Here is a 25,433-nt window from a genome sequence, read left to right as displayed (position 1 = left end):
ATCCTGAATCACTTACTTCTTAATGTAAGGGAATTATTATACTGACCGCCAATTAGATATGGTGCACCCCGATGCGCGTTTGGGACCACTGTTCCTTCCTCAGGGGGTGGATGTGTTATGTGGCCAGGGGATTTATATACCGAACTGAGTGTATGGCGCCGATGTCTGCAGCTGCAGTGTATATGGCGCATGCGCAGCCCAGACATCCCAGAAACCAGGAACCAGCCGCGTCATGTGACCGTACGCACAGGATGTGTTCCTGGCGTTGCCAAGGTCACAAAGACACTGCAGTCCAGATCGCACGTGAAGTACAATATGTCACGAGAAAACAATCTCAGAATCGCCAAGATCCGCTGAAGCGTTCCAGAGTTATTACTTCATAAAGGGACAGTGGTCAGAATTCTACAAATTGGCCAGGTAATTAACGTGCAAACCACCCTAGGGGGTAAAGGGGTTAAACCAGATAGTTATACCACCAAAAATAGTTAAGAAATAACATTTCCCACTTGTCTACTTTACATCAGCATCATTTTTAAAACATAACTTTTTTTGTTAGGAAGTTAGAAAGCTTAACATTGTATCAGTAATTTCTCATTTTTCCAATAAAATTTACAAAACCAATTTATTGTTTTTAGGGACCACAGCAGATTTGAAGTGACTTTGAGGGGCCTATGTGACAAAAAACTGCACCCCTCAAAGTGCTCAAAACCACATTCAATCAGCTTATTAACCCTTCAGATGCTTCACAGGAATGAAAGCCATGAGGAAGGAAAAAATGTTGCATATCCATGACTGGGATCAGTGTAGATGTTATCTGGTGGAAGGTGCTATAGCAAATAGACGTAGCCAGGCCCAATGTCTTTGATCATCTAACCACCCCCTGGTGTGCTGGCCCCAGCTGCCAAATTATCCCCAACCGGTTCCCACAATCCATCTCTCCTGAGCCTGTATTGTGGTCTATAAATTTAGAAACATCCTAAGGGGTGCAAGCATCCCCAAAGCAAAGCATCCCAGAAGATAAGCATCGAGATAAAGCAGTTAGTCAATGCAGGAGTCAAGTAACCCATACTCTGCTCTCCCTTCTATCCTTGCGCTTTATTCCTATCCTCCTATGTTCCCTTGCCATCCACATTCATAGCCCCATCCCCCCCTCCATCACGACTCATATACATCAGCTCCTCTCTCCTCCCCTCTCCCATGTATAGCTCCCATGCACTTCTCACTTTCCTGAAAAACCTGAGCCCATCTTGCCCAAACACACTGCACAAAAAAACTTCGTACAATTCCAAAAACTATTTGCTCTTTATCTTCCTACTCCTACTGATTTCAGGGGACATCTCCCCCAACCCTGGTTCACAATCCACCAACCTCAACCCCTACCCTACCTCACATAGAAACCTTACTAATATTATTTGCACTCCTTCATCTCCTTCTTTTAAATTGTGCCCTTTGGAATCCATGGTCTGTATGTAACAAGCTTCCGTTCCTATACAATTACTTTCTGAACAACTCTCTTAATCTGTTGGCCCTCACGGAAACCTGGATTCAGGATTCTGACACTGTCCTTCCTGCTGCCATTTCCCATGGTGGCCTACAATTCTCACATTCCCCGAGACCCACAAACAGACATGGCGGTGGAGTCAACATACTCCTGTCCCCACAATTCACTTTCCATGTCATCCCCCCAGTTCCATCACTCTCATTTCCTTTCTTTTGAGTTCCACACCATCAGGCTCTTCCGACCCATCTCCCTCAGTAGCGGTCATATCCCAGCCCCCAGGATCACCCACCCACTTCCTGGACCATTTCTCTGCCTGGCTGCCGAACTTCATGTCCTCCGAACTCCCAACCCTTATCATGGGAGACATCAACATCCCCATTAACAGCCCCACTTCCACATCTCCATCCCAGCTTCTATCACTAACCACTTCTCTCTCGGCCTCTCACAGCTCTCAACCTCTGAAACACAGAAAGACGGTAACACCCTTGACCTGGTTTTTGTCCGGCTCTGTTCAATCTCCTACCTAGATAACTCACCGCTTCCCCTCTCTGACCACAACATTCTCTCCTTCACACTCACAATTTCTCGCCCACCCCAGCAAACTCCTACCTACCACACATTCAGCAATCTGCATGCTATTAACCCTCACACACTTTCAGACTCCCTACACTCATCATTGTCCCCATTCTCCTCTTTTTCCTGTCCTTATCTGGCTGTACATCACTACAATGACCCTCTAAGAAGCACCCTTGACCAAGTAGCTCCCCTCACCCTCAGAACCTCCAAACACAGAGTAAAACGGCCCTGGCTTACATCGCAAACTTGATCTCTCCAGCGATGCCCTTTGTGTTCTGAACGCGTATGGAGGAAAACTCGCACACCAGAAGACTTCATACACTTCAAATTTATGTTAAGAACCTATAATTCTGCCCTTCTCCTCGCCAAACAGACCTAGTTCACCACCCTGATCTCCTCACTATCCAACAACCCCAAGAAACTTTTTAACACCTTTCAGTCCCTCCTCAGGCCAAAAGCACATAGATAATATCCGTCAGGAAATCCGCTCCCAGCTCCTTGCATTTCCCCAGGCTCACTCTCCACAATCGATCCCATCACAGAAGAAGTCTCCAAGTTCCTCTCCTCTTCTCATCCGACTACATGCACTACTGACCCCATTCCCTCTCATCTCCTCCAGTCTCTCTCTCCAGTCGTCACAACTCACCTAACTACAATCTTTAATCTCTCCCTCTCCTCTGGCATTTTCTCCTCTTCCTTCAAACACTCTATCATTACTCCATTACTAAAGAAACCCGCCCTCGACCCACTATGCACAAACAACTACAGACCAGTCTCAAATCTCCCCTTCATCTCTAAACTCTTGGAGCGCATGATCTACTCCCTCCTTACCTGTTACCTCTCCACTCATTCCCTCCTAGACCCTTAACATTCCGGTTTCGACAGAAACTGCACTCAAAGTGACCAACGACCTTCTGACAGCAAAATGTAACGGTGACCACTCTTTGCTCACTCTTCTCGACCTTTCTGCAGCTTTCAACACTGTTGACCACCCTCTTCTACTCTCTAGGCTCCAGTCACTAGGCATTAAGGACACTGAACTCTCCTGGTTCTCTTCCTATCTTTATGACCGCTCCTTCAATGTTTTGTTCGCTGCCTCCACTTCATCTCCTCTTCCTCTCGCTGTCGGGGTACCTCAGGGCTCAGTTCTTGGCCCCCTTCTCTTCTCCCTCTACACGGCCCCAGGTGGACAGACCATCAGCAGATTTCAGTACCATCTTCATGCCGATGACACACAACTATATAAGACATCCCCTGACCTTACTCACGCTGTACTACAGAACGCCAGTGACTGTCTGTCCGCAGTCTCCAACTTCATGATAAATACATCATTGTAAATACACACCTGTACTTTGTATCTCCCCCACGTCATTAGAGATTGTAAGCTCTCATGGGCAGGGTAGTCTTATTTTGCTTTAATTATTGTATTGTTAACGTTGTTATTTATGACTGTTGTGTTTGAAACTGTTAAACTGGAAAGTGCTGCGGAATATGTTGGCGCTATATAAAGATTATTATTATTATAATATCGGGAATCTTCCGGTGGAGGTTCTGTCTGAATCACAAGCTCAGGTCGTTTATATGGCAGCAAGGGACTTATGTAAGAAAATATGTAAGTAAAGGATAGAAGTAATATAAAAAAAAAGGTATCATCAGGAAAATTAAAAATGTGCTTTCTAAGAAGGTGTGATGACGGCCCCATTATTCATCAGTGCACCACCAGACTCTGCACAGGAGCAGCTGCGCCATCACCGTATGTTTCTGCTGTGATGTGGACAGCGGACAAAGCCTCACTGCACCGGAGACTTTTACATGATATCACACACCGGTCATCATCATCACACGCCGGTCATTATTACATACCTGTGGAAACATCTACTGGAATCTCCTCCTTCCCATCACGCACACATGGCTGAAATGTCTCCCCATATACAGATCCGGTACAGAGCTCAGCGACATCTACCAGATGATCCTCTGGGACACTGTGATTCGCCGGTGGACAGTCCTGAGAATACAGAGGACGGGGACATCTCTCTGGTGGATTTCTTTCCATGAGTTCATCTATAGGAAACACACAGTGATGGAATACAATGGCATATAAAAGTTTGGGCACTCCTGGACAAAATTACTGTTATTGGGGACAGTTTTAAGGAACTTGAAGATTAAAAGGTTCTCTAAAAGGCCTAAAATTAAAGAGGCCTAAATATATTTTCATATTTTCCATTGTAAAAAAGGAAAATGAGAAAATTCTAAAGTTTGGGTACCCTGCATGGTCAGTACCTAATAGCACCCCCTTTTGCAAGTATCACAGCTTTTTGTAGCCAGACGAAAATCTTTCAATTCTTGTTTGAGGGATTTTCATCCATTCTTCCTTGGAGAATTCTTCGAAGTCTGTGAGATTCCTCGGGCGTCTTGCATCCTCTGCTATATTGAGGTCTCGTCGCAGATTTTCAATGATGCTCAGATTAGGGGACCCTGCGGGCCATTTTATCACCTTCAGCTTTTTTACAGATGGTGTTATGTTTGCATCAAGAATTTGTTGAAGTTTCATTGAATCCATTCTTCCTCTACACATGAAATGTTCCCCACTCCATTGGCTGCAACACAACTCAAAGCATGCTTAATTTTTTGGCTGAGATGTTCTTTTCCACAATTTTGATGTCAGAAAACCCAGGACCAGGGGCTCCTTCCTTGTTCCTAACTATAGGCACCCTAGCTATCTCTGCTTCCCAGGTAACTTCTGATGTTGAAGACGCCGGGACCACGTACCTTGCAAAACTTTTGAATTAGCCCTTATCTGTCCCCTCCCAGGTAAGTGAGGATGAATAGTTTATGTATATGCACAAACCAAACAAGAACAGACATACAGGAATAAATTATATTACCAAACATACAAAATATGCACTCAAAGACAACAGAGGGAAACACGCTAGAGATAAAGAAGCTAAACAAAATAAGAGGATGGGCAATATGCACACAACTGAAACACCAAGCAACAGTCACAGAACAACTCTCCTAAACACCGAATCCTCCCCTCCTCACCAGGAAGCACAATACTTAACACTGGCAATCTAGATTGCCAGTGCCAAGAAAGTATAAGAGAAGGGAGTGGCTAATACTGCACAGCTGAGATCATCCAAGCAGGAAGCTTCAGAGACTACAACCTGAACAGTTTAACCCCTGCACTGCTGAAAGAAACCTGCACCGTTTAATATGAGGAAGAAGTGCTTATTTTCAGTGGCGTGTGTGAACGCTGCAGTCTTCTGGCTCCTCTCCGAAGCGGTAAACTCCGTGACAGTACCCCGCTTCTAAGAGGGACCTTCGGAAACTCAGGACGGGTTTATCAGGGTGTGCCATGTGAAAGGACCGGATCAGCCGAAGCACATGAAAGTCAGATGCCGATATCCACATCCTCTCTTCAGGACCGTAACCCTTCCAGGGTACAAGATACTGGAGAGACCGCCGAACAAAGCGAGAATCCATGATCCTAGCTATCTGAAACTCCAAATTCCCATCAAATATGACCGGAGATGGAGGTAACAGGTGTTGGTTCAGAAGACGCAATGTATTTTTTGAGGAAACATCAATGAAACACATTATGAATCCTAAAAGTAGGTGGTAAAGCAAGGCAAAATACTACAGGATTGATGATGGGAACAATCTTATAAGGAGCAATGAACCTGGGACCCAGTTTCCAAGAAGGAACCTTCAACTTAATGTTATTCAAGGACAACCAAATCAAGTCATGAACACACAGGTCCGGATCCACCAAACATCTCCGATCAGCCACACTCATATTTGGACCCATATGCTTAAAATTATTAAAAGCCCCTTGCCACACAGACGTGTTAGATTATGAAGATTGTTCCTCTTCAGGTATTCCCAAGGAAAAATTCCTATTAAACAAGCTGAACTGAGGAGGAAAACCGAAGGTCCAGAAGAACGGGGACTTACCAGTAGATTCAAGACAACAGTTATACACCACAAATTCAGCTAGAGGTAAATAAAGTAACCCAATTTTCCTGATTCTCAGATACAAAACACCTAAGATAAGTCTCAAGATTCTGGTTAACGCGTTCAGTTTGCCCATTAGACGGTGGATGAAAACAATAGATGGCTCCCCAACCAAGCGCAAAACGCTCTCCAAAACTTGGAAATAAATTGCAACCCCTGGGGTCATAAACAATATGGGTAGGCATCCCATATAATCTCACGATTTCTTTGATGAAAATTTGCGCAAATAGAACAATAAAATTAGACATCTTGTTGAACCTGTCCTCCATCAACAAAATAACTGCATTACCTGCAGATCCAGCTACATCAGTAATGAAATCTACTGATAGATGAATCCAAGGTCTACTGGGAATCGCCAATGGTTGGAGGGACCCAGATGGACGAGTATGATGGGTCTTAGAACATGTAAACACACTACAGACAGTTACATACTCCCAAACATCCTGATGCACCCCAGACCACCATAAATGCCGAGTAAGGAGATCTGTGGTGGTTTTACCACCAGGGTGTCCAGCCAAGACCGAATCATGATGTTCACTTTCAACTTAGACAGATTCACAGGTAAGAACAATTTACCTAAAGAAAAGGCAGCCGGGGCATCCCCCTGAGCTTCTACAACCTCTTTCTCAAGGTCAGAACTTATAGCAGCAGTAACTATTCCACCGCGATCACAACTATCTCCACCCCCAGGAAAACAAAGATAAGGCATCCGTCTTAACATTCTTATCCCTCGGCCTATACGTCAGGTAAAAGTTGAATCTGGTGAAGAATAAAGACCACCTTGCCTGTCTAGACGTCAGACACTTAGCAGATTCTTAATATATTTTTATGATCAGTGATTACCATGACCGGATGAACTGCCGCTTACAAAAAAAAACGCGACTTCAAAAGCACACTTAATTGGCAAGAGTTCCTTGTTACCAATGTCATAGTTTGTCAGTAGATGATAGTTTGTTAAAACAAATATGCACACGGACACCATTTATTAGGACACGCACCCTCTGGCAACACAGCCCACACCCCACTTCAGACATGTCAGCTTCTACAATAAATGGCTGCGTGACGTCAGGATGTATAAGGAATGGCGTAAATATCTTTTCAAGGTATCAAAATCCTCTTGGGCTGGACTGGACTAATTGGAAAAGTCCATCCCTTTCCTGGTCATATCCGTCAAAGGTCTGGCCACCACAAAAAAACCTTTGATGAACTTTCGGTAGTAATTGGCGAAACCCAAGAACCTATGTAAGGCTTTTAGGTCCCCAGGACGATCCTAATCCAGTACCGCCTGGACATTACCCAGATCCAGACTCCAGGTATTCCGTAAACTGTAGTGTCTCCCCATGTCTCTGACATAGACGGCAGAGCACACGGATGGCTAGAGACATGGCCGACTGCAGGGAGACTGGAGTCTCATGTCCTTGAACCCTTGAATTAACTGGGTACAGAGTGTATGGTCGCGGTCACCGTATATGTGACCCATCGCCTGAAAAAAATCCACAAACGTCTATAGCAACAGTCGTCCGGAAGAGAAAATGCCCAGGCTTGGGGGTCATCCTGAAACAGCAAAGTTCCGATCTCCACCCGCTGCTCCTCAGTACCAGAGGAGTGAGGATAGAAGTTGAAGTATAGTTTACAGGCTTCCCTGAAAGCAACAAACTTTTCACCCCCCCGAGAATCTGTCAGGAAAAAGCAACCTTGAACTCTACCTGGGGTTGTTTGGAAGTCGCAGTCCCCAAACCGAATGTGTTTGGGTGTTGCAAATCAACAGAGCGAGCGAAGATCTGCTACTTCTAGAGTGAGCTGCTGCAGTTGCCCAGCCAGGGCAGTAATATGGTCTATGATGGATCAAAAATAGTATGGGTCAGTATTACTGTAACTAGTGTTAACTGATAACCTGGGGCCAGGGGCTCCCACCCTGTCCCTAATGCTGGGGGAGACCTAACGATCCCTGCTCTCATGTTACCTCTGATGGTGAAGATGTAGGGGCCTCATACCTTGCTGCACTCCTGAATCAGTCCTTCTCTGTCCCCTCCCAGGGAAGTGGGGAAGAATAATGTTCGTATATACAAGAGAAAAACAAGGAGGAACATTAAGAGATAAATGAAATTACCAAACATACAAAATATGCACTCTCAGACAACAGAGGGAGACACTGGAGGTATTTGGATGGTAAACAAAATAGTACTGAATGGGGGTTATGTACACAACCAAAACACCAAGCTACAGTCACAGAACTCTCCTAAACACCTCTACCAAACACTGAATCCTCCACTCCACATCAGGAAGCACAAGACTTAATACTGGTAATCCATATAGCCAGAGGCGAGAATATATAGGAGAGGGCAGTGGCTGATACAACATAGCAGATACAGCATATAGCACAGGGATTTTTGTGTACTCATCGCAAAATCCTTTTCTCCGAGCCACTCATTGGAGGACACAGGACCGTAGGTGTATGCTGCCACTAGGAGGCTGACACTAAGTGAAAACAAAAAAGAGTTAGCTCCTCCTCTGCAGTATACACCACCCACAGGCTCCGGACATAACCAGTTCAGTGACCAAGCAGTAGGAGATTATAATCACTAACAATAGGTACAACATGTCAAACCAGAGAACAATAATAGCCATCAGGTTAACAGGGTGGGTGCTGTGTCCCCCAATGAGTGGCTCGGAGAAAACGATTTTATGGTGAGTACACAAAAATCCCTGTTTCTCCTTCGCCACTTTGGGGGACACAGGACCGTGGGACGTCCCAAAGCAGTACCTGGGTGGGAAATAACATCATAACAGAGTAAACTCCTGGCATCTGCTGTCTAAAGACGCGCTACCGCTGCCTCCAAAATTCATCTACCCCGGCCCGCATCTGCTGGTGCCTGAGTATGGACATTGTAATGCTTAGAAAAAGTGCGCAGGCTAGACTGGGTCGCCGCTTTGCAACCTGCTCCGCAGATGGTTGATGCCGAATGGCCCAAAAAAACACCCACCAATCGAGTGGAGTGTGCCTTGAGCCCCGGTGGAAAAGGTTGACCTCTGACAAGGAAGGGTTCCTGGATGGTGGAAGGAATCTACTTGGCTATCATAGCTGACAAAGCGGTTAAACCCTTCCTGTGACCATTAGAAGGCCCCAATAAAGCATCCAACCTTCGGAAGGATGCCATCCTCGATACGTACCTTCTCAGAGCTCTCACCTCGTCCAGAGCATGGAGAATCCGTTCCACCTTGTGAGCTGGAGCTGAGCAAGACAAGGAAAGAACAATGTCCTCGTAACAGCGGACGGCGAAACCACCTTGGCAACATGGGACAGGTACAGCCCGAGGACAACATTTCCTTGACGGAAATAAGGACAAAAACATCTGAAAGGACAGAGCGGCCAGCTACGAAAACTCGCCTGAATGTAACCGCCGCAAAAAAGGCGACTTTCCATGGACATCATGAAAGGGATCAAAAGGAGGCTTCTGTAAGACTCCCAGGAACAGTTAAGGTTCCAAACATCTAGCGGTATGTGATAGGGAAGGACCACATGTGAAAACTCCATGGGTGAAAACCTTAGTTGCCGCTTTGTTGCAGTAAGCTCGAAAAAAGCCAAAATGTGGACTTTCAGAGAGCAGAGCGCCCGGCTTGAATCCAGATTGCTTTGAAGAAAAAATATAAAATGGGAAAGGTGTCCGAGATTGCTGCCCCAAGCAAAAAGCGTACTGAAGCGGAGTTACAAGCACAAGTCACTGACAACTAGTTATGAGAGTCCCACCTTGGTCAGAACCCAGCATTCAACGGCCGAGTTGAGAAATACGGGACCCCTGGGATCTGGTGACAAAACAGTTTCTGGAGAGCAGATCTGGACGATCCGACAATCACCAGAAAAAGATGGCGACGAATGGTACAAGTTCCGCAAACAACGCCTGATGTGGTCAGTTTGGTTCGCCCAGAATCACTGGGATCCTTTCCGTACCTATCATAACAAAGCAAAAAAAGTGGAAAATAAAACGTAACTTTTAATACACTAAAGTCAGTAAAAACCAGTCACCCAAGTGAACACATAAACTGGGGCCATGTCTCAACCATATGTGATGGACTTTAGAGACTGATGAGCCCTAGACAGGATTAAAAGTTTCCGACTGTATATGCGGAATCAGTCTTTCTGAGATAAGGTTTTAAAGAAGCTGTACAAAAATCATATAAGACAGCAATAAACCCTATGCATTCAGACGCATATAAGAACAATAGACAGTTATGAGCATGTACTGTGAGAGATGCTTACTGTAACTTTTAAACAAAGTAAAAGGAACGGTCTCACCAATTCCATAAGGCAGGCATCGGAGCACCGGTATTCTTTTGTCAGATAGATATCCGGGAAGTGAAGAGATGACAGTCCCTATGTCAATCCCTATGGGGCTACCAGTAAGCTATCCCCTCTGCAGGACAGCATAGAGGGTGGCAGGACTTTTTGTCCCTCCTTTATTAGCACATAGCATTATCTCCTCACACAAGCAAGTCCCCCAATGACTTGAGCTTGGAAGAAACGCGTCGGAACGACAATACAGGGAGAGTGCAGGTCATGTGTATACAGGGGTAGATGTGGACTGCCCTTGTAAGGGCAGGAGCTTTGGGGATAGCTTACTGGTAGCCCCATAGGGACTATCAGCTCAGAAAGACTGATTCCGCATATACAGTCGGAAACTTTTAATCCTGTCTAGGGCTCATCAGTCTCTAAAGTCCATCACATATGGTTGAGACATGGCCCCAGTTTATGTGTTCACTTGGGTGACTGGTTTTTACTGACTTTAGTGTATTAAAAGTTACGTTTTATTTTCCACTTTTTTTGCTTTGTTATGATTAATTATTAGTGGGATCACCTGTATGACTCACACTCTATATACAGACATTGCTTTGTTAGGATCCTTTCCGTACCTAAAAGCTCTTGGAAGAAGCGGAAGAGGGAAACGGAACTAGCACCATGGAGAACCAGAGCATGCACTGCGATGGCTATTGGGTCTCGAGATCGAACTATTATTATTATTTTTTATATACAGTTACGTCCATATATATTTGGAAAGAGACAACATTTTTCTAATTTTGGTTATAGACAATACCACAATGAATTTTAAACAAAACAATTCAGATGCAGTTGAAGTTCAGTCTTTCAGCTTTCATTTGAGGGTATCCACATTAAAATTGGATGAAGGGTTTAGGAGTTTCAGCTCCTTAACATGCGCCACCCTGTTTTTAAAAGGGACCAAAAGTAATTGGACAGATTCAATAATTTTAAATAAAATGTTCATTTTTAGTACTTGGTTGAAAACCCTTTGTTGGCAATGACTGCCTGAAGTCTTGAACTCATGGACATCACCAGACGTTGTGTTTCCTCCTTTTTGATGCTCGGCCAGGCCTTCACTGCGGTGGTGTTCAGTTGCTGTTTGTTTGTGGCCTTTCTGTCTGAAGTTTAGTCTTTAACAAGTGAAATGCATGCTCAATTGGGTTGAGATCAGTTGACTGACTTGGCCATTCCAGAATATTCCACTTCTTTGCTTTAATAAACTCCTGGGTTGCTTTGGCTTTATGTTTTGGGTCATTGTCCATCTGTAGTATGAAGCGACGAACAATCAGTTTGGCTGCATTTGGCTGGATCTGAGCACACAGTATGGCTCTGAATACCTCAGAATTCATTCCTGTGTCACATCATCCATAAACACTAGTGACCCAGAGCCACTGGCCGCCATGCATGCTCAAGCCATCACACTGCCTCCGCCGTGTTTTACAGATGATGTGGTATGCTTTGGATCATGAGCTGTACCACGCCTTCGCCATACTTTTCTCTTTCCATCATTCTGGTAGAGGTTGATCTTGGTTTCATCTGTCCATAGAATGTTCTTCCAGAACTGTGCGGCTTTTTTAGATGTTTTTAGCCTTTTTCCTCTTGATGCTTATGAGTGGCTGCACTGTGCAGTGAACCCTCTGTATTTACTTTCATGCAGTCTTCTCTTTATGGTAGATTTGGATATTGATACGCCGACCTCCTGGAGAGTGTTGCTCACTTGGTTGGCTGTTGTGAAGGGGTTTCTCTTCACCATGGAGATTATTCTGCGATCATCCACCACTGTTGTCTTCCGTGGGCGCCCAGGTCTTTTTGCATTGATGAGTTCACCAGTGCTTTCTTTCTTTCTCAGGATGTACCAAACTGTACATTTTGCCACTCCTAATATTGTAGCAATTTCTCGGATGGGTTTTTTCTGCTTTCGCAGCTTGAGGATGGCTTGTTTCACCTGCATGGAGAGCTCCTTTACCGCATGTTTACCTCACAGCAAAACCTTCCAAATGCAGCACCACACCTCACATCAACTCCAGGCCTTTTATCTGCTGAATTGAGAATGACATAACGAAGGGATTGCCCACACCTATCCATGAAATAGCCTGGGAGTCAATTGTCCAATTACTTTTGTTCCCTTTAAAAACAGGGTGGCACATGTTAAGGAGCTGAAACTCCTAAACCCTTCATCCAATTTTAATGTGGATACCCTCAAATGAAAGCTGAATGTCTGAACTTCAACTGCATCTGAATTGTTTTGTTTAAAATTCATTGTGGTAATGTCTGTAACCAAAATTATAAAAACGTTGTCTCTGTCCAAATATATATGGACCGAACTGTAGCACCATTAATTCCATGGTGCTGTACATGAGAAAGGGTTACATCAAAATACAAATATCACTTACAGTAAACAAAACTAACAATTATAGACTAATACAGAGGGGAAAGGACCCTGCCCCGTGGGCTTACATTCTACAGGATTATGGGGAAGGAGACGGTAGGTCGAGGGTTGCAGTAGCTCTGATGGTGTTGAGATGGCCGTGTGGTCATTACAGGCTGTAAGCTTCTTTGAAGAGGTGGGTTTGAGGTTTCTTTTGAAGGATCCAAATGTGGTGGATAACCGGACGTGTTGGGGCACAGAATTCCAGAGGATGGGAGATATTCGGGAGAAATCTTGGAGACAATTGGGTGAGGAGCGAATAAGCGTGGCGGAGAGAAGGCGGTCTTGGGAGGACCGGAGATTATACAAGGGAAGATAGTAAGAGATTAGTTTTGAAATATACAGAGGAGAAAGGTTATGGATGGCTTTGTAGGTCAGTGTTAGTAGTTTAAACTGGATACGCTGGGAAATTGGGAGCCAGTGAAGGGATTTGCAAAGAGGGGAAGAAGGAGTGTAGCGAGTAGGGAGAGAGATTAAAGGGACTGTCATCTGAATTTGGCAGGCGCACTATGTCCCAGAAGTATTTAGCTGTGTTCCGGGACATAGTGCGCCGGCGCATGCGCACTAATGCTTTTCGGCTTTGCCCGCAGTTGGGCCAAGCATACTGCGCGTGCGCAAGGCAAGATTGCATTGCGCACGCGTGTACTACGGAGGAAACCTAATCACATTCAAGACAATATGGCGGCCAGTGGGAAAGGAAGGGGTGAATAAAAGAACAGAAAACACTGCCCTTTGGACCGTAAACAGGGCCCGCCAAATTCAGGTGACAGAGTCCCTTTAATTAGTTGGGCAGTAGAGTTAAGGACGGACTGGAGGGGTGCGAGAGTGTTAGAAGGTAGGCCACAGAGGAGTATGTTGCAGTAGTCGAGGCTGATGTTGCAGTAGTCGAGGCGGGAGATGATGAGGGCATGCACAAGCATTTTGGTAGAGTGAGGGTTGAGGAAAGGACGGATTCTGGAAATATTTTTGAGCTGGAGGCAACAGGAGGTGGCCAGAGCTTGGATGTGCGGTTTGAAGGACAGGGCAGAGTGTGAATTCATTTAGATAGATAGATAGGATAGATAGAGATTCGATCAATCAGGTAGGGAAGATATGTGAGATGGAGGAAAGATAATTAGTTCAGATTTGACCACATTAAGACTGAGGAAGCGGGAGGAAATGGCTGATAGACACTCCGGGATTCTGGAGAACAGAGAGGTGACATCTGGGCCAGAGAGTTAGATCTGAGTGTCATCAGAATATAGATGGCACTGAAAGCCATAGGACCTTATGAGTTGTCCCAGGCCGAGTGTATAGACTGAGAAGAGTAAGGGCCCTAGGACAGAGCCTTGAGGGACACCAACAGAGAGGGGGCGAGATGAAGAGGTAGTATGGGAGTGGGAAACACTAAATGTGCGGTTGGTGAGGTATGAGGAGATCCTGGATAGGGCGAGGTGTTTGACACCAAAGGAAGAGCGGATCTGTAGTAGGAGGCAGTGGTCAACTGTGTCGAAGGCAGAGGACAGGTCTAGAAGGAGGAGTATAGAGAATTGTCTGTTAGCTTTGGCTGTAAGTCATTAGTAATTTTGGTCAGGGCAGTCTCAGTGGAATGGTGGGGACGGAAGCCAGATTGTACTGTAGGTTGTCGAAGAGAGAGTTAGATGCAAAGTGAGAGGAAAGTTCAGCATGGACGTGCTGCTCAAGGCGTTTGGAAGCAAATAGAAGCAAAGGTATGGGGCGATAGCTGGACATAACGCTTGGGTCAAGGGATGGCTTTTTGAGGATAGGAATGATTGTGGCATGTTTCAGAGCAGTGGGGAAGGTACCAGAAGTTAGTGATAAGTTGAAGAGATGGGTTAGGGATGGGATTAGTGTTGTGGTGAGGTATGATTTGGACAGAAGATGAGCAAGCTCCCCTTCAGTGATTTTGGAGAGGGAAGTTATGGTGTTTGGGCATTGGTCTGGTATACAAAAGGGGTTGTGGTGGTTTGACAACAAAGACTTGCCTTGTTTGGTCGATCTTATTTTTGAAGTGCGTGGCAAAGTCCTCGGCAACGATTATTGAACTCGGAGGGGGCAGTTAAAAGCGTTGAACAACTGTTTGGGGTTGTGGGACAAAGAAGATACGAGGGATGTAAAATAGGCCTGTTTAGCAGAGGTGAGAGCTGATTTGAATGCGAGTGTTGCTTGTTTGAGTGCAGTGAAATCATCTTGAGAATGCTTTTTCTTCCAATGCCGTTCTGCAATTCTGGATACTTGTCGAAGCTTTTTAGTTATGTTATTGTGCCAGGGTTGTCTATTGATTTGTCGCACTCTGCTATGCATGACAGGGGTGACCGTGTCAATAGCTGATGCAAGAGTGGTATTGTAGAAAGCAGTGGCACTTGAAGGCAAGGCAAACAAAACAGGCAGTAATATAGAAATGAAATCATAATATACAAAAGGGAAATATCCATATAAAAAAGCCTGTGCATGGAAATATGTGGGACACACTGACTAACTGAAAATGAAACCACTAAATAAAACTAGTGCCATTGTCCAAAGTAAATGCAAATCATGAAAAGTTTATTAGAATTACAAAACAACAAAGATTCTGGGCATAAATATGGGGGGTACGTGACAACATAACGAATAGAAGCAAGGAGTCAGGCAGTAGCCACTACATAGAACTGGGGTATGTGCTGCCAGATGGTAAATAATGGGCTAGATAGATATCAAGGTACCGTATATACTCGAGTATAAAGCCGACCCGAGTATAAGCCGACCCCCCTAATTTTGCCACAAAAAACTGGGAAAACTTATTGACTCGAGTATAAGCCTAGGGTGGAAAATGCAGCAGCTACCGGTGAATTTCAAAAATAAAAATAGATGCTCCATACCGTTCATTATTGCCTCATAGATGCTCCATATAAAGCTGTGCCATATATAATGCTCCATACCATTGATTATTGCCCCATATATTATCCATATATAGCTGTGCCATATACAGTGGGGCAAAAAAGTATTTAGTCAGTCAGCAATAGTGCAAGTTCCACCACTTAAAAAGATGAGAGGCGTCTATAATTTACATCATAGGTAGACCTCAACTATGGGAGACAAACTGAGAAAAAAAAATCCAGAAAATCACATTGTCTGTTTTTTTTTATCATTTTATTTGCATTTTATGGTGGAAAATAAGTATTTGGTCAGAAACAAAATTTCATCTCAATACTTTGTAATATATCCTTTGTTGGCAATGACAGAGGTCAAACGTTTTCTGTAAGTCTTCACAAGGTTGCCACACAATGTTGTTGGTATGTTGGCCCATTCCTCCATGCAGATCTCCTCTAGAGCAGTGATGTTTTTGGCTTTTCGCTTGGCAACACGGACTTTCAACTCCCTCCAAAGGTTTTCTATAGGGTTGAGATCTGGAGACTGGCTAGGCCACTCCAGGACCTTGAAATGCTTCTTACGAAGCCACTCCTTCGTTGCCCTGGCGGTGTGCTTTGGATCATTGTCATGTTGAAAGACCCAGCCACGTTTCATCTTCAATGCCCTTGCTGATGGAAGGAGGTTTGCACTCAAAATCTCACGATACATGGCCCCATTCATTCTTTCATGTACCCGGATCAGTCGTCCTGGCCCCTTTGCAGAGAAACAGCCCCAAAGCATGATGTTTCCACCACCATGCTTTACAGTAGGTATGGTGTTTGATGGATGCAACTCAGTATTCTTTTTCCTCCAAACACGACAAGTTGTGTTTCTACCAAACAGTTCCAGTTTGGTTTCATCAGACCATAGGACATTCTCCCAAAACTCCTCTGGATCATCCAAATGCTCTCTAGCAAACTTCAGACGGGCCCGGACATGTACTGGCTTAAGCAGTGGGACACGTCTGGCACTGCAGGATCTGAGTCCATGGTGACGTAGTGTGTTACTTATGGTAGGCCTTGTTACATTGGTCCCAGCTCTCTGCAGTTCATTCACTAGGTCCCCCCGCGTGGTTCTGGGATTTTTGCTCACCGTTCTTGTGATCATTCTGACCCCACGGGGTGGGATTTTGCATGGAGCCCCAGATCGAGGGAGATTATCAGTGGTCTTGTATGTCTTCCATTTTCTAATTATTGCTCCCACTGTTGATTTCTTCACTCCAAGCTGGTTGGCTATTGCAGATTCAGTCTTCCCAGCCTGGTGCAGGGCTACAATTTTGTTTCTGGTGTCCTTTGACAGCTCTTTGGTCTTCACCATAGTGGAGTTTGGAGTCAGACTGTTTGAGGGTGTGCACAGGTGTCTTTTTATACTGATAACAAGTTTAAACAGGTGCCATTACTACAGGTAATGAGTGGAGGAAAGAGGAGACTCTTAAAGAAGAAGTTACAGGTCTGTGAGAGCCAGAAATCTTGATTGTTTGTTTCTGACCAAATACTTATTTTCCACCATAATATGCAAATAAAATGATAAAAAAACAGACAATGTGATTTTCTGGATTTTTTTTTCTCAGTTTGTCTCCCATAGTTGAGGTCTACCTATGATGTAAATTACAGACGCCTCTCATCTTTTTAAGTGGTGGAACTTGCACTATTGCTGACTGACTAAATACTTTTTTGCCCCACTGTAGAATGCTCTGCACCGTTCATTATGGCCCAATATATGCTCCATATAAAGCTGTGCCCCATATACAATGCTCTGCACCGTTCATTATGGCCCTATAGATGCTCCATATAAAGCTGTGCCATACCTGCTCTGCACCGTTCAGTTTGGCCCCATAGATGCTCATTATAAATCTGTGCCCTATATGCTCTGCACTGTTCAGTTTGGCCCCATAGATGCTCATTATAAAGCTGCCCCATATGGAATGCTCTGCAGCTTTCAGTTTGGCCCCATAGACGCTCCATATAAAGCTGTGCCCCATCTATAACGCTGCTGCTGCTGCTGCAATAAAAAAAAAAAAAAAACACACACACTCACCTGTCTTGCTTGCAGCTCCCCAGCGTCCGGTCCCGGCGTCTCTCCGCACTGACTGATCAGGCAGAGGGCGGCACGCACACTATATGCGTCATCGCGCCCTCTGACCTGAACAGTCAGAGCCAGAGGACGGGAAGACAGAGCGGCGCCCGGCGTGTGGAACGCGGACAGGTAAATATGCGATACTTACCTGCTCCCGGCGTCCCGCTCCTTCCCCCGGACAGCTGGTCTCCGGGTGCCGCAGCCTCTTCCTCTATCAGCGGTCACCGGCACCGCTGATTAGAGAAATGAATAGGCGGCTCCACCCCTATGGGAGTGGAGTCCATATTCATAAGTTTAATGAGCGGTCCCACGTGACCGCTGTACAGGGGAAGAGCTGCGGCACCCGGAGACCGTGGGACGGGCAGGGGGAGCGTCAGGATTGCCAGGACTAGGTAAGTATGCCTCAGCGCCCTGTCCCCCTCACCCGCCGACCCTGCCACAGACCGTGACTCGAGTATAAGCCGAGAGGGGCACTTTCAGCCCAAAAATTTGGGCTGAAAATCTCGGCTTATACTCGAGTATATACGGTATATAAAACCAGTGGTACTAAAAAAGGTGATCCAAGTGGAAAACAAGCCATGTAGCGCAGCAATGTAAACATACATGTCTGTGTTGTGGAGTGAGGATATGGATGCTAGTGGTAGGATAAGAGTCAGAGAGTGTGTGGGTGTCTAGGTGTGCGAGGTTCCTGCGTGGCTGCGCATGTTGCTGGACATGGGTGACAGGTAAGGAGGACAGGGATGAGAAAGTGAGTAGATGGTGGTCAGATAGAGGAAGATGGGAGGTTGTGAAGTTAGGTAGGGAGCAGAAACGGGTGAAGACCAGGTCTAATGTGTGTTCGTCTGTGTGGGTGGCTGAGGAGGACCACTTAGTAAGTCCAAAAGATGAAGTAAGGGACAGGAGTTTGGAGGCTGCTGACTGGTGGGTGTCAATGGGGATGTTGAAGTCACCCATGATGATGGTGGGAATGTCAGCAAAGAGGAAGTGAAGGAACCAGGTGGAGAATTGATCAATAAAGGCAGTGGTCGGAAGAATGAGATCCTCCCTCAACCAATGGAGATCCTGAGTTCACCATCTGAAACCTGAGTGACCCACAGTGACAAGTGGAGCGAAGGGGAGGACTTCCATTGCTGTCACTATTTTCCGCCGAATCTTCATAACAAATTGGATGGAATGAGGGGGAAGAGGGCCAGGATCATCCTCCAAAGAGATATCTGTTGGGCCGGAAATGGGGAAGACTTGTTTAAGTTTATCCGCCAGCCTAGACGAAGAAGGTTAACGCAAGTGATAGAGACGGGATCAGAACAGGACTAGAAGGACGGTCCCTTAACTAGAAAGTGGAAGTCAACAGCCCGAATCACAATGGATGTTTTCCCATTGAGGTAATGACCGAATGGAGATACTCTAGCCGAAAACGGCAGGCCTTGACAAACTTGTCAGAAGTTTGAGGTCCATGATCGGTCAAACTTTTCCCGTCCTTCTAATTGGAACCTAGATCTCAGAGACCTAGCCTGTCCAGGACGACTTGTCCACTGCTGGTTGGGACTATAGGACACTTGCGACCCTAGTTCCTGCGTGGGGAACGTAACTGACCACACTGGTAAGAGGGTGATGTCAGCGGCTCTTTGGACGCAGAGTCCACTTTCCATCCTCTGAGTCATAATGACCTTCTGAATGTAATGGCATATGCTGCTGACAGTGCCGCGCAAATAGCCGCATCCAAAGATGCGTGGACTACATAGTCTCCCGCTCAAGAAATTTGAGTGGCCAGCTGTACTACCTCTGCTGAATCGAAGAAGTTAAGGTCTCCGATCAGGAGCCCATTACTTTAGCAACCCATGAAGGGTAGAGGGGTTACCCGTAGAAAACTGCAGGGCAGTAGAATGCGCAGGCCAGGATAAATATCTATTGCTGACGCTGCTGTCTTTGGACGGTGTAGGGTTAAAGTGATGAACTCTCGATCCACCATCCCCTTAACAGGGAAGTGTAGAGGGACCGTGCGCCTCCTTGCATTATTCGCTAAGCAATGGTGATGCAGTGGGGGCTGCTCGAACATCAAAAAGAGTACCTCTGTATTTCCACAGAGTTCAGGCCCCCGGGCCAACAGGGCTGGTTGTCTGGAATTAGGTCGGGCTGCAGAAGAGGATACATGGAGGCGACACCCCATGTGCTCGTCTGTTGATGGTGTGAGGAAATCAGTGCCCTTTAAGGGACCCTTCACCTCTAAAAAACAGCCCAGGCATGGCATCCTACGTCGCAGGAGAGGATATATGGGGGCGCCACTCCATGCGCTTGAATGTTGATGGTGTGGGGAGATCGGTGCCCTTTAAAAGGGAGCCGTTGGCTCCGAAAATCCACCCAGGTATGGCATCCTATGTAATGCATCGCTTTCTCAGACACTCTTTGTACAGGTGACTGGCAAATGATCTATGAGAGAATATAGTCCTTGGAAGGGCAGCGTGATCCGGAGCAGAACCGGAGTCCTCGTCAACCTACAGATTGTGGATGACGGCTTCAGTAAGTCCCGTACGCTAGAGCGAGGAAAGGTGCTTGCGGATACCAAGGCACATGATAGCTCAGTAGACATACTACATGCCGTTTTCCAGATGCCTGGACGTTTCTGGAATGCTGCGGCCCTTACTAGCCGACGGCCCCCTGGTAGGGGGGTCCATATTTCTCAGTCACATGAGTCTTGCGATCCACGGAGGGATTCAGTCACTTTGGCCAGATGAGCCACGGATTGCGACGGTGACGAAGTCCAGATAGGGGGACTAGGTATACTGGCTCAGTGAGAGTAGGGGACTCCCGAGTCTATTTAGGGTCGAAGGATTTGCAGAGTGACGAGTTTTGAGCAGACTGACAGGAATTACATGAACCCTTCTATGAGCCCCTTAATAGGGCTTCCTACAGAAATTATAGAAGGGGAAACTGCAGAGGGGAGGGGAATAATGGTGCTATATAAATAAAAATTATTATTATTATTATTATTATTAATGCCGCGGACCCTTACCCTGAGCAGATGCATCCCAGATCCTGTGTCCAGATCTGGGCTCTGATCCTGTGGTCCAGTTCCAGCCCGTCCCCTGCAGATTAGGGGAGGCAGGCGATTCCGGTGTACAGATCCGGAAGAGGGGCAGGAAGATGGCCCCCGAGAATAGAAAAGGTTATTCTCGTCCTAAACGAGAAGCGCCAGGATCGTGGGAGGGGTTGCCGGAATGCGTCATTGCGTGGGCGGCGCCTCCGGGTTGCGGCCTACACATGGCCGCAAGCCAGGGGTGAAATTTTTCGGCACCTGCCAAACAGTTACCGGCTTGCGGCCTTGCACAGCCCACAAGCTAGTGACTACATTTTTCAGTGCCTGTAAGAACAGTTACCGGCTTGTGGCCTAGAGCAGGCCACAAGCTACGGAGTAAATTTTTCGGCACTGCCGGAACAGAGGCGGAGATAGCGGCTTGCAGCCTAGCGCAGGCCGAAAGCCAGGGACTAAATTTCTCGGCACCTGCCGGAACAGTTATCGTCTTGCAGTCTAACGCGGGCCGCAAGCCGGGGAATACATTTTTCGGCGCCACCGATGCAGGAGCAAGGCAGAGTTACCGGCTTGCAACCTAGCGCGGGCCGAAGCCGGGAACAAAATTACACAGCACCTGACCGGAAAAAAGGGGCCGCGATGGGGACTATCCCAGCTGGGGAAGAAAAAAAAAAAATGCCCGGTTGGAAAAAAGATCCCAAGGATCGCGCTGTAGGAGCCCCCTGGGATACCAAACTTACCGCAGAAGCTAGAAGGTAGAGCCGGCACTCTGTTTGCAGGTGAGGGTTGCAATGTGGACGGTGCAGGAACCCTTCATCTCCCATCCCCTTGTAGAGGGGAGGTGGAGAGGGACCATCCAGCTCCTTGCAGCATCACTGTTCAATCAGTGGTGGTGCAGCGGGAGCAGCATGGACGCCATAGGGGCCTCTGTATATGCTAAGAGTTCACTCCCCTAGGATTTCACAGGGCTGTGTCTGGCTGTAGCCTGGCTCAGAAGGGGGTACATGGAGGCAGGTACGGACTGGGACTGAAATTCATCCCTGGCATTTGCAATCACAAAGGCCCATGTGGTCCCCGTCCACGAGCCCCAGATGGAATATATTACTAATATTACCCTGGATGGAGGAAAGGAAGATTTACTAGAAGACCAATATTTCTAATGATTCCCTTGAACTGCTGGGGTAAGTGACGGAGTCAGCGACTTTGTGCTCCGTCACAACTCTTAATAATATGGATGTCTTGAGAACACAGATTCTGTTAGCAACATAGCAGACGAAGCAGCCCAAGACCAGACAGGCCCTTCTGGCATTTGCCAGGTTTGCCAGTCCGGCCCTGCATGGAGGCGACACTCCGTGTTCCTGTCTGTTGGTTGTGCGGGGATATCGGAGCCCTGAAGGGAACCGTTGCCCCTAGTATAGCTCAGGCACGGCATCCCACGTCGCAGGAGAGGGTACGGGGAGGCGACACTTGCAGTGCTCGGCTGTTGTTGGTTGGGGGAGATCGGCCCCTTGAAAGGATCCATCGCCTCAGTCTTCCTTTTGCACAAAAAGGTTTAAAAGATATAAAAAAATAAGAAAAGTATGGTCTGAATAGCAGACCCCAGTGTGCCTCCTACGGAGACTAAGCATGAACTGATTCTGTCTGGAGCGAGTGGGTGGTGTATACTGCAGATGAGGATCTGACTCTTTTTTGTATTCACTTAGTGTCAGCCTCCTAATGGCAGCAGCATACACCACGGTCCTGTGTCCCCCAATGTAGCCAAGGTGAAAAGTGTTTCTATTTAGTGCAGGAGTACGTGAACTTAGATGCTGTGGTCTTCTGGCTCCTCTCTGATGCTGTAAACCTGTGACACTTTTCTCCACACATACCATTGATCATTGTGGCCATAGAGTTCTATTTTAACCTCATTGGTCCACAGGACTTGTTTCCAAAATGCATCCGGATTGTTTAGATGTTCTTTTGCATAGTTCTGACTCTAAAATGTATTGGGAGGATGCAGGAAAAGTTTTCTTATGATGACTCTTACATGAAGGCAATATTTGCACAGGTGTCTCTGAACAGCAGAACAATGTACCACAACTCCAGAGTCTGCTATATCCGTCTGAAGGTCTTTTGCGGTCAAGCAGGGGTTCCGATTTCCCTGTCTAAAAATCCTACGAGTAGCTCTCACTGAAATTTTGCTTGATCTTCCACACCTTATCTTGACCTCCACTGTTCCTGGTAACGGCCATTTCTTAATAAGGCTAGGTTCACATTGCGTTAGGGCAATCCGTTTAGCGCTAGCGCTAGCGGATTGCGCTAACGCAATGTTTATTTAGGGGCCGCGTTCAGGGGTCGCTGCAAGCAGCGTCCGAGGCGCGTCACAGAAGAACGGCACATCACTAGCGCGAGCCGAAAAAGGCACGCGCTAGTGATGCGCTGCAGGCGAAATTTACATTGCTGTCAATGGGTGCGCTAACGGACCCGTTGCACGGCGTTAATTGCGACATTTTCGCCGTGCAACGCTGTCCGTTAGCGATCACCCACTAACGCAATGTGAACCTAGCCTTACATTTCAAAGGGAAGGGAAGGTCAACTTGAAAACGCTTTGCTATCTTCTTATAGCCTTCTTCTACTGTGTGGGTCTCCGTCATTTTCAGAGTGCTAGGAAGCTGCTTAGAAGAACCCATGGTTGCTGTTTTTTGGCAAAAGGTCAGAGGAGGCTGGGTTTATACAAAGCTGAGAAATTTGCATCCACTGGCCTTTCCCAACGATGATAGTGAACAAGCCATAACAGGCTAATTAAGGTCTGACAGACACCTTGGTCAAAGTTATCTGAGCACACATATCTCCAAGGGTGCCCAAACTTTTGCAATGGCCTTTTTAAAATTTTTAAATTGTAACAAATGACAATGTATATATTATTTTGCATAATACTAACGGAAATGTGTTATTTTAACTTTAGGCCTTTTAGAGATCATTTCATCTTCAACTTGCTTAACTGTTCACAATAACAGTAATTTTGACCAGGGGTGTCCAAACTTTTACGTGACACTGTAGATTGTGTCATGTGATAAGATGATGGGAGCAATAGTAGGTGACCACAGAACAGACATGACAGTCTCCCCTCCTCACCCTGCTGATCGGCCCATATTGCGATCGCCTCTTGTCCTCCATGTATAACCTCAACCTTAATATCAATTAGATCTTCACCCTAAAAAGTAAAATGTAAGATGAGCTCAGGTCCCATCACTTCATGGTCAGATGTTGTGGAGGCTTCAGTGTCATCTACCTGATGATCCTCCGGGATGTTGTGATTCTCCTCCGGACAGTCCTGGGGACACAGAGGACGGGGACATCTCTCTGGTGGATTTCTCCTCCTGGATCCATCTATGGAGACACAGACTGAATACATCACCTGCCGTGTATCAGTCTATATATGAAACATGGCTCTCAGAACCGGTAATTCTAGGTTTACGTATCAGGAACTAAGTTACATTGTTGTGGTCCTCACCACCGGTACCGAGGTCCCATCACATTGTGGCCCCAAGTATGAAGTGATAATCAGTGAGGCCAAAGCCTAATGCTCTGCACCCGGAGGATGAGGACCCTGAGGAAAGGGACAGAGAAGACCCTCGTCAGTCAGATGGAGGAGCCGTACTAAGAAACACATCTTCTCCAAGTTTCCTCTCCACCAGTGATGGAACCACAGAGAAGCTGGAGAAAGCTCCATGTCAGGAATGATGTATTTGTCTATTATCACGCACACTGAGCTCTGCTACATCCATTAGAGCTGAGACAAGCTGTGGGCTTTCCATCCCCCCTTCCTCCCAGCTCTTTCTCTGTGCTGACAATACAGCTGTAACGTGAAATTCCAGTGTGTGACTCTGTTCCCACTCCCTCAAGAATGTGGGGGTTAGCAGAAAACTAGTTATTTTGTTTGCAGCCACGCGCTTTCGGATGTGTGAGAATTATTCATGATGAATAATTCGACTCCAGGTGGTGACAGAGATATGAAAGTTACATATATGGGATGTGCAACAATAGGGCTACACACCAGGGGTTCTCTAAGCGCAGCGCCTAGCAGAAACGGAGAAATGGATTACTACTTAACCGGGTTACCCAGCTACCCCATGTGTAGACTTAAATGGAAGCTAACCTCGTGAGAAGATATGCAATGTTTGTCGTCACTCTAGGAGGTTCCCAGCGTATGAATATGAGTTTTAATAAAGTTTTGAGTCTCTTTGGAAGGGGGAGTGGAGTCCATAGCACCGCCCACTCAGTAATGTCACGACCAGGGGAATGGGAGCTCATTTTGCATGAGTCTTGGTCCAGAGAACTAGCAGAGACACACTCTGTGATGCATTGGGACATATGCTCCCCAGCCGCATGGTCAGACATGACATGAAAGAACTAACTTTATTTTCATCTTTAATCCTTTTTATTTTCGTAATTGTCTGTACATACGATACTTGTCTCATTTTATAATATCTTTTTATACTTTAGTAAACAATGCCTACCTTTTGGAGTAAAATATATAAAATTACTAGCTTCGTTTCTCCTTGCTCTATAACGTATTTACACGTAGTCTGAAGTAAATTACGCTACTAATTGGGCTGGCTACTGA

At 46.2% G+C, this 25,433-nt stretch overlaps 1 protein-coding gene and 1 pseudogene across 2 annotated transcripts in view; both read right to left on the bottom strand.

Annotated features, from left to right (window-relative positions):
- Positions 1 to 25,433, bottom strand: part of LOC143793404 (uncharacterized) — a 229,410-nt gene that overhangs the window by 196,352 nt on the left and 7,625 nt on the right. The window lies entirely within an intron of this gene.
- The window catches only part of LOC143793507 (uncharacterized), a 42,609-nt pseudogene that overhangs the window by 9,660 nt on the left and 7,516 nt on the right, over positions 1 to 25,433 (bottom strand). Inside the window, exons 3-5 of the transcript XR_013220148.1 lie at positions 24,099 to 24,196; positions 23,942 to 24,020; positions 3,941 to 4,138 (exon numbers count right to left, since the gene is read on the bottom strand). The product of XR_013220148.1 is annotated as an uncharacterized LOC143793507 (transcript). The remainder of the gene's footprint in view (positions 1 to 3,940; positions 4,139 to 23,941; positions 24,021 to 24,098; positions 24,197 to 25,433) is intronic.

This window comes from Ranitomeya variabilis, chromosome 1 (genome assembly GCF_051348905.1).
Source record: "Ranitomeya variabilis isolate aRanVar5 chromosome 1, aRanVar5.hap1, whole genome shotgun sequence".
NCBI lineage: Eukaryota > Metazoa > Chordata > Amphibia > Anura > Dendrobatidae > Ranitomeya > Ranitomeya variabilis.
The sequence above is the reverse complement of the archived record's forward strand: the minus strand, read 5'-3'. Positions and strand labels throughout refer to the sequence as shown.